The sequence below is a fragment of the Triticum dicoccoides genome, chromosome 3A (genome assembly GCF_002162155.2).
Source record: "Triticum dicoccoides isolate Atlit2015 ecotype Zavitan chromosome 3A, WEW_v2.0, whole genome shotgun sequence".
NCBI classification, from domain to species: Eukaryota; Viridiplantae; Streptophyta; class Magnoliopsida; order Poales; family Poaceae; genus Triticum; species Triticum dicoccoides.
The window spans coordinates 49,296,429-49,307,398 of NC_041384.1; positions in this window are offsets into that span (position 1 = coordinate 49,296,429).

The window sequence follows — 10,970 nt, forward strand, 5'->3', positions numbered from 1 at the left end:
CTCCGTTTGGAGGAATTTGGCATGATGCTGACTTCCATGACCATGAAAACCATCAGGCTGCACCAGCTACCCATCATGCCCCTGGTGAAAACAATGAGGACATTCCTATGGTTCACACTCCCCCACTAAGCCCTGAGGTTGCTCAGCAGAATCAACCCATCCAGCTTGCAGTAGAAGCCACTGATGCTTTCATTGCAATGCATGACATGATGTCCAAAATTATGGCTGCTGCTCCTGACATTATTGATCAGCTCTCAGGATATGATGTAGTTAGTACCAGATGTCAGATAATATGTGTGGATGATGAGCATGGACCTGTCAAGAAGTGCCTGATGACTGTCACTACTGTTATCCCTCAGGAGCCTGATAAATCTTTAGTGGTGATAACTGAACTTCCTGAACTGTCTGAAATTTCTGAATCTTCTAGCAAGTTAAACCCTGAGCATGTTCCATCCCCAGCTATCCTAGACTTCATGGCAACCAACCAAAGTTCTCCTGTGAATGGGCCACCACTTGAGATGGCAGATCCACTGCCTGCTGCTGCAAACTCTCCTACTGTCAATAAGAGGAAGAAAAACAATGCCCCGTTGGATGTTAGCGATCTCCGACGCAGCCGTCATCTTGCTAGACTGAGCGTGGGTTTTAAGAATGAAGCTGATGCAATCAAGGCCAAGAACATTAACAAATTCTAGAAGAACCTGAATGCAGAATTCGAATATGAGATTGTTGATCCCACTGCCAAGCCACCGCCTGAGCTGCCACTCGACAACATCCAAGCTATCGCCACCAAGCAGTGTCAGATATCTCCTGAGGAGGTCTCTGGAGAGAAACTGAAGGCCTCGGTGGATTATGAATAATTCTAGTTTTTATCTCGGTTGGTCTTGCTATAAAAAGACCCTGTCTGGCCTTATGCCTTTCATTTATTTTCCTTGGTCCTGGAATGCTACTTTTGCTTTATTTATGAACCTGGTTTGTAAGGAGTTAAACTCCAATATTAGCTTATGTTGGTGGAACATCAAGACTTATTTATGTTACATGTTTAGTTGTCTGAATGGTCAGTTCTGTTATGGATAAACTTGCTGTCAGTTTTGTGGATGGAACATCATGTTTTTATTATTTCACATTTTGAGTTGGTTGAATGGTCTGTTATATTATGAGCAGTCAATCATTGGCAGAAGCACTTATCGAAAATACTAGTTACAATTTTGCTTGCCTAAAATTGCACGTTGCAATAATTATGAGGATATGATTAACTCATATCCCTATGGCTTATATCCCTAAATATATTTTAATGAATAGGAACTGGAATATCTTAACCTAGAATGTCAGAGGTATAAACTCTCAAACCAGACGGGATGATTTGAGAGCTAGAATTGAGGAAAGTAATTGTGGTGTCATTTGCATTCAAGAAACAAAAAGAGATTCATTTGACCAGGCTTATCTCAGAAATTTTTCACCTAGAAGATTCAACCAGTTTGCATATAATCCTTCAGTAGGCTTGTCAGGTGGACTTATTACTATATGGAATGGCAGTCTTTTCAGCGGCTCTGTCATCAGTCAATCCTCCTATCAACTCACTGTCAAGTTATCATGTAATTTATCTGGACACATTTTTATATCAGCAACATATATGGGCCCTGTCAGAATGAAGATAGAGTGGATTTTTTTATTGGTTGAATAATATTGATGCTTCTCAGATGGACCACTGGATGTTGGTTGGTGATTTTAATTTAATAAGGAGCCCCCATGATAGAAATAGACCTGGAGGGGATACAAATAATATGCTTATGTTTAATAGCTTTCTCCAACAACTGGACCTTGTGGAGATCCCCCTCAAAGGTAGAAATTTCACATGGAGTAATATGCAAGACTCCCCATTATTGGAAAAACTGGATTGGATATTTACTTCTGCAAACTGGACCCTATCTTTCCCACACTCTGGCTCATCCACTTACCAGGGTAACATCTGACCATGTCCCAATCCACATTCAGATTGGCAGTGACATTCCTAAATCCTCCATCTTCAGGTTTGAAAACTACTGGTTTGAATTTGATGGTTTTTATGAAACTGTTATCCAATGCTGGAACAAGAATCAGCAGCTGGCAAATTCTGCTCAAGATATTGTTGCCAGATTCAAGTGTCTCAGAATGGGACTCAAGAAATGGAGTAAAAACTTGTCCAAGCTCAACACTAACATTTCTGCATGTAATTATGTACTGTCTATGCTGGATGGCATTGAAGATCAAAGAGGCCTCAACACCATGGAAGCTAATTTCAGAATTATTTTGAAGAGGCACATCACTAAATTATTGGAAGTGAAAAGAATTTATTGGAAATCCAGATTTAAAATGAGGTGTGTGAAGCTGGATGATGAAAATACTGACTTCTTTCATGCCATGGCTACCTAGAGTTACAGAAAAAGATTCATTACTTCTATCTATGATGAAGATGGAAATCTTATCCAAAACCATGATCATAAGGCTGCAATCATTTGGAAATCTTTCAAAGACAGATTGGGAAAATCAATTGACCCACCTATGTTATTCAACCTTGAGGAACTTATTCAGCCCATTGACTTATCCGAACTTGAGGCCCCTTTCACTATGGATGAGATTGATCAGGTGATTAAATATATTCCAACTAAGAGCCCCAGGACCAGATGGTTTCAATGGTTCTTTCCTAAAAAATGTTGGGATATTATCAAACAGGACATTTATACTATGATTTGGGATTTTTTGAAGGGAACAGTGACATTCAGAGTATCAACACTGCTTTCATTACTCTTATTCCAAAGACTCCAAATCCTCTTAATATGAATGATTTTAGACCTATTTCCCTAGTCAATCTTCCTCTAAAAATTATCACTAAGCTTATGGCTAATAGAGCTTAGAAAATTATTACTTCAGTTATCCATCAGAATCAATATGGATTTATCAAAGGTAGAAACATACAGGATTGTTTGGGATATGCCTTTGAATATCTCCACTTATGCCATCAGTCAAAAGAGCCCATCATCATACTCAAATTAGATTTTGAAAAGGCATTTGATAAGGTGGAATACAAAACCATTATTGCTATGCTAAGAGCCAAAGGTTTTGGACCTAGATGGATCAAATGGGTAAACAACATTCTCCAAACTGCATCTACTTCTATCTTACTCAATGGAGTGGCTGGGGAAAAATCATCTGCAAGAGAGGGGTCAGACAAGGGGATCCTCACTCCCCATTATTATATGTTATTAATGCAGATCTTCTTCAAACAGTTATTAATGTTGCCTGGTCAAATGGAGAACTATCTCTACCTATCAATCATGCATATGGTCAAGATTATCCAATCATACAATATGCTGATGACACTTTGTTGATTATGCCTGCTAATGAAGACCAGCTCAACCACCTTAAATACCTTCTGAACCTTTTCAGTCTGTCCACGGGTCTTTTTGCTAACTTCAGCAAATCCTCCATGATTCCCATCAATGTTAATCATCAAGAGGTCTCCATGCTAGCCACATCATTTGGATGCAAGGTTGAAAGCCTTCCATTCACTTACCAAGGACTACCCATGGGCATCACAAAACCTTCAATACAGGATCTCATTCCTGTCATATCTAGAATTGACAAAAGATTATCTGGGGTTGCTAGATTCATGAACCACTCTGTAAGACTTACTTATATAAATTCGGTTGTTGCCTCAATGCCAATTTTTGCCATGTGCTCCCTCAAAATTCATATCACCATTCTAGATCATGTTGACAAATCAAGTAGAAATTTCCTATGGTATGGAAATGATATTAATAAAGGAGGCAAATGTTTGTCAAGCTGTCAGATGATATGCAAGCCAAAAAATCAAGGGGGTCTCGGAGTTCTAAATTTGAGAGAGCAAAACAAAGCCCTTATTATCAAGCACCTTTTCAAGTTTTACAACAAGATTGATGTGCCTTGGGTTAAATTAATTTGGGAGGCCCATTATCATAATAATGAAGCCCCTCATTCAAACAGAAGCAAAGGCTCTTTTTGGTGGAAAGATTGCATGAAAATGTATGATTATTTCAGAGATATGACAACTTGTGATATTAAATCTGGTGAAACCAATATGCTTTGGGAGGACAAATGGAAAGGTGACATTATGAAGCTAAAGTTTCCTGAACTACACTCTTTCACTTACAAGGAAAATATATCTATCAAGGCTGCCAATGATTTGGACAATTTATATAGTTTATTTCAGCTACCCCTATCTATTCAAGCCCATCAGCAATTACATCCGCTTTCTGATGAATTAAATAACATCAGACACAACAGTGATCATAATAATTGGACTTTCAACTGGGGCAGTAACAAAAACATGACCAAGAAGATTTATGAATTTCTTATGAAGGGTGAATATGCTGCTGATTCTTTCAAGTGGATATGGAAATCATGTTGCCTACCAAAGCATAATTTTTTCTGCTAGCTAATGCTTAATGACAGAATAAACACATGTGATCTTTTAACTCGAAAGAGCATGCAACTTGATTCCACCACATGTGTATTATGTAATGTAGAAGATATGGAAGACAGAACTCACCTCCTTTTCACTTGCCCTTTCAGTCGAGGTTTTTGGTGGACTATTGGTTTTGAATGGAATTCTGACTTGGTCACAATATGATCATGGATGCCATGCAATCACAGATACAAAATCAGACATTTCATGGAAATTATGATATTGGGATGCTGGAGCATTTGGAATCAAAGAAATGGGATGATATTTGATGGGATACCTTGCTCAATCAATGAATGCAAATATGATTTTATCAGATCTTTCAAGATTACCATGATGAGAGCTAAACCATCTCTGAAGGATGGCATGTCTTCCTGGATTGACAACATTTAATTTCTTAGATTATTTTCTTTCTTCTCATTTACCATATTTTGTACTTCTTCTATCTCTGGTTGCTTCCCCAACAACCATTATAAGACTATTTATTTTGCTACTCTATTATTAATGAAAAATGACACACAATAGGGTTTTTGCCCTACTGTTCTTTGGTCAAAAAAGAGGCAATAATAAAGTTATTATTTATTTCCTTATATCATGATAAATGTTTATTATTCATGCTAGAATTGTATTAACCGGAAACATAATACATGTGTGAATACATAGACAAACAGAGTGTCACTAGTATGCCTCTACTTGACTAGCTCGTTAATCAAAGATGGTTATGTTTCCTAACCATAGACATGATATGTCATTTGATAAATGGGATCACATCATTAGTAGAATGATGTGATAGACTTGACCCATTCCGTTAGCTTAGCACTTGATCGTTTTAGTTTACTGCTATTGCTTTCTTCATGACTTATACATGTTCCTATGACTATGAGATTATGCTACTCCCGATTACCGGAGGAACACTTCGTGTGATACCAAATGTCACAACGTAACTTGGTGATTATAAAGGTGCTCTACAGGTGTCTCCAATGGTACTTGTTGAGTTGGCATAGATCAAGATTAGGATTTGTCACTCCGATTGTCGGAGAGGTATCTCTGGCCCTTAAGGTAATGCACATCACTATAAGCCTTGCAAGAAATGCAACTAATGAGTGAGTTGCGGGATAATGCATTACGGAAATGAGTAAAGAGACTTGCCGGTAACGAGATTGAACTAGGTATTGAGATACCGACGATCGAATCTCGGGCAAGTAACATACCGATAACAAAGGGAACAACGCATGTTGTTATGCGGTTTGACCGATAAAGATCTTCGTAGAATATGTAGGAGCCAATATGAACATCCAGGTTCCACTATTGGTTATTGACCGGAGACGTGTCTCAGTCATGTCTACATAGTTCTCGAACCCGTAGGGTCCGCGCGCTTAACATTCGGTGACGATCGATAATATGTGTTTTGATTTACCGAAGGTATTTCGGTGTCCCATATGAGATCGGGGACATGACGAGGAGTCTCGAAATGGTCGAGACGTAAAGATCGATATATTGGACGACTATATTCGGACATCGGAAAGGTTCCGAGTGATTCGGGTATTTTTCGGAGTACCAGAGAGTTACGGGAATTCACCGGGGAGTATATGGGCCTTATTGGGCTTTAGGGGAAAGAGAGAGGGGTGGCTGCGTGCCCCCCAAGGCTTAGTCCGAATTGGACTAGGGGGAGGGGCTGCGCCCCCTCCTTCCTTCTCTTCTCTTTTCCCTTTTCCTTCTCTCCTACTCCTACTACATGGAAGGGGGGATCCTACTCCTGGTGGGAATAGGACTCCCCAAGGCGCGCCATAGGAGGGTCGGCCCTCACCCCCTCCACTCCTTTATATACGTGGCCAGGGGGCACCCCATAGACACACAAGTTGATCATTGATCCCTTAGCCGTGTGCGGTGCTCCCCTCCACCATAATCCAGCTCGATCATATCGTAGTGGTGCTTAGGCGAAGCCCTGCGTCGGTAGCAACATCATCACCGTCATCACACTGTCGTGCTGACGGAACTCTCCCATGAAGCTTTGCTGGATCGAAGTTTGTGGGACGTCATCGAGCTGAACGTGAGCTGAACTCGGAGGTGCCGTACGTTCAGTACTTGGATCGGTCGGATCGTGAAGAAGTTCGACTACATCAACTGCGTTCTCATAACGCTTCTGCTTACGGTCTACGAGGGTACGTGGACGATACTCTTCCCTCTCGTTGCTATGCATCACCATGATCTTGCGTGTGCGTAGGAATTTTTTTGAAATTACTGCGTTCCCCAACACCAACTATATTAACAAAGCCCGTGATCCATCAAGATCGTGCCAAATCAAGAACACGAGAGAGATAGAGATAGAGAGAGAGAGAGAGAGAGAGAGAGATCGAACACATAACTATTGGTACAAACCCTCAGCCCCGAGGGTGGACTACTCCCTCCTCATCATGGACACCATAGGGATGATGAAGATGGCCTCCGATGATGATTTCCCACTCCGGCAGGGTGCGGGAATGGGCTCCCGATTGGTTTTTCGTGGCTACAAAGGCTTGTGGTGGCGGAACTTCCAATCTAGTGTTATTTCTGGGTTTTTTTTTGTATTTATAGGGTTTTTTGGCGTTGGTTACACACGAAGATGGGCTTTGAGGGGCCCACCACCCGCCATGGCGCGCTAGCGGGGGCTGGCGCGTCCTGGTGTCTTGTGTGCAGCAGGGACTCCCTCTTGTGGTTCTTTGCTCCATTATTTATTTTTTCTTCAAAAAAATTGTTAAAAAGTTTCGTCCAATTTTGAGAACTTTTATTTCTGCACAAAAAACAACACTACGGTAGTTCTGCTGAAAACAACATTAGTCTGTGTTAGTTCCATGTAAATTATACTAAAACCATATAGAATTTTTGTAAAGATGTCATGAATACTTCATAAATTATAGATACATTGGAGATGTATCACGTTGCCGCTCACTCCCTGGTTCCCGACTGGGTCTCGCTGACCGTGTGGGATCTCCTGTGGCCCGCCTTTGTCAGTGACCGAGTCTGGGAGCGTGTTCTACTGCCTGTACGGATGGCACCCGCAGGGTTTGGGTATGGGTGGAGCCACCCCATACCTTTACCGTCCCATTTAAGCTTACCCACCACCCATGCCTGCTAGTGGATACAAATTTTTCCCATAACCGGCACCCGACAGGGTAAATGGGTACCCGCAGGTAGAAATACGGATGTTTGCATAACACAAATGTGAGCGACACATAATCATAAACAACAACATACAATCATAATTTATAAACAACAACAACACATAATAACATAATACAAACTTATAAACAATAACACATCATAAACACAACACATTTCATAAACATCAACACTTTCTTGTAAACAACAACACATCAAAAAAATCAACACATAGTCATAAACAGTAGTAAATAGTCATACATTTACCTTCACAAACTCACAATAAAGGGTAGATGTAATTTTCCGTACTTGTTAGATTTTATAAGGGTACATGCACTAGTGAAAAATGGGGCTTTAGTCACGGTCGGCAACGACCTTTAGTCCTGGGTCACCAACCGGGACAACGAAATTGGGACTAAAGGCCCGCACCCTTTAGTCCCGGTTGGCCACAACCCGGGACTAAAGTCCCTCCACGTGGCCGCGAGCACACGCTGGGGGATGGAGGAGCTTTAGTCCCGATTGGTGACACCAACCGGGACTAAGATCCCTCCACGTGGCCGCAAGCTAGCGTCGGGGGCTGGAGGACCTTTAGTTCCGATTGGTAACACCAACCGGGACTAAGGATTTTTTGTTGGGGTTCAGGGTTTTAGGGTTTATAGTTTATAGTCTATTTCCCTTTCATTTTGTGTTTTCCATTCAATTCTTCTTTATTTCAAACATATTTACGCCACTACATACTGTACATGTTATGCATAAATAATATAATATCTCATACGACCATACATATATAATATAATTTCTAGTACTACCATATATATATATGTGTGTGTGTATGTGTGTGTGTCTATATATATGGGTCGCGCTATTCGTCACCCCGGGTGAGGAATAGTTATTCTTCACCCCCTCTCTATTTTGACGTCAATGCACCGTATTTTTAGGTTTCGTAAATTTTGTCCTATTTCATACGAAAAAAGAGAACGTAAGAAAATATATACTTGCCGTAAAAAATATTTTATGTTATGTAAAGTTACGAACGTAAAAACGTACATAAAAATGCGATATTTTTGGTCTCAAAACCTTTTTTTTGTTTTCTTAAACCAAATTTTATGTAGTGAATCAATATGAATGTAACTATTTGTATTCCAAACGTAATTTGTTTATGAAGCGATCATAAGATTACCTCGGATAAAGAATAACTTATTTTGCACCCTGGGTGATGAATAGCAACACTATATATAAACACTATTCTGATCACGGGATCAGAATATTGTTCTGATCACAACATGAACTTCCTGAGTTACACACCTGAACTTCCCCCTATAGGACTCCGGCCTTCGGGCTATCTTCGCAACCGTGTCTCCCCGCGTGAATTATTCTGTTTGTCGTGTTCTATGTGATGTAAGTCTAATCTAGAAACAGGTTTTATCAACTAAATGCCCGTTTTAAATAGGAATCTCGCTCGTTGGTGGATTTTGCTCTTGGGTCATGATGAACTTGCGTTTTTTGCAATTTTACTGCCTGAGTTGTTTGACATGAACTTTCCTAGGTGCTAGGTTGAACTTACGCCAACATTGCTCAAATGGGTCTTGCGATATACTGTTGGAAATCTATGGAGACGGGTATCATGACTCAAGGTAAAATTTTGGCAAAATGTAAGTGGTTTGAGCAGTTTTGAAATCCGTTTTTTCTTCATAGAAAAAACATGAATCGTATTTTCGATCGCATTTCTAAACCATTTATCGAAATAAGGCAAATAATATGGCGTTGAAAAGCTAATGCAAAACCACTCCTCCCACATGTTGATAGTTTTCTATAATTCCCTATGGTTAAAGAGTTATTTGGAAAATCGTAAAATTTCAAAAACCAAACAACCGAGTTCGTATTTTTGATGTTATTTCTAAACGGCTAATCAAATTGAGGCAAATGATATGATGTTGGAAAGCTTATGAAAATGCGCTACTTTTTCATGTTGAAAGTTTTTTGCAATTTTGAATGGTTTAAAAGTAATTTAGAAAACGGTACAAGTTCCATCGAGTTCGTATTTTCAAGCTAATGTTTTAACCGTAAGTCCGAATGCAGTAAATGATACAATGTTGGAAAGCTTGAACAAATGCGAAACTTTTTGTTATATATTTTTCTCCCAATTCTTTACGATTTTAAGTCAATTTTGAAAATGGCTAAAACATATTTTCACTATAATTTGTACAAACTTTATCCGAATGGGGCAAATAATATACCGTTGAAAACTATGGAAAATGTGAAACTTTTCATGTTGATGGTTTTCTTTGATTCCTAGCCATTTTTAAATAATTTCAAAAATGGAAAGATCATTAGTTTTCAATTTATCGCGAAACAGATATTTCGAAAATGCATCGCGTGAATAACTTGAACTTCTCGGCATGTCTACTTGAACTTCACTCTGTTTTTCACGTGCTTTTTTGCTCGTAGCTCTCCACCCACTCACCGGAATTGAACATGTGATATACCGATGGAAAGCTGCTGTAAACACGCAACTTTCTCGTGTTGGTCATCTTTTCATACTTGTGACATTTTAAAAAAAATTCATCTGAAATTTGTTCAGCGTAGTAGTTGAACTTCCTGTTTTTTAATGTTGAACTTGTGTGACGTATTTTTGTTTGTAATTTTTCTCATCTATTTATCGGTGTTATACAAATTATATTCCTTTTGTACAAAACCCTCTCACAATAAATTTTTTAACTTTCTCCGATCGAGAACTTCAACTTATAACAAACAAAACTTTTAGTCTTTGATTTTTTATTCCTTTTTAATACAAAATGCACACCATGTAGTACGTGAACTACTGGCAGTTATCAATCTGAACTTCTCTCGGTTACGTGAAAATATCTGAGTTTTTTATGAATATTAATCTAATTTTCTTAATCATTTTTTATGAATTTTTAAGCGCTCTATTTCTAAAAAGTTGAACTTCTTATTTCCATTCTTTAATAACAAGGAAAATCTGAGTTTTCTATAATCATCGAACTTCTCCATCTTTTTAATATGGAGTTCCTGGTTTATTTCTTAATCTTTTTTATGAAATTTTGAAGCGCTTTATTTTTAAATAGTTGAACTTCTTGTTATTTTATTTTTGAACTTATTTGTTTCCATTCTTTAATAACGAGGAAAATCTGAGTTTTTAATAATCATCGAACTTCTCCATCTTTTTAATATGGACTTCCTAGTTTTGTTTCTTAACTTTTTATGAAATTTTGAAGCGCTTTATTTTTAAAAAGTTGAACTTCTTGTTATCTTATTTTTGAACTTCTTTATTTCCATTCTTTAATAACGAGGAAAATCTGAGTTTTTAATAATCATCGAACTTTTCCATCTTTTT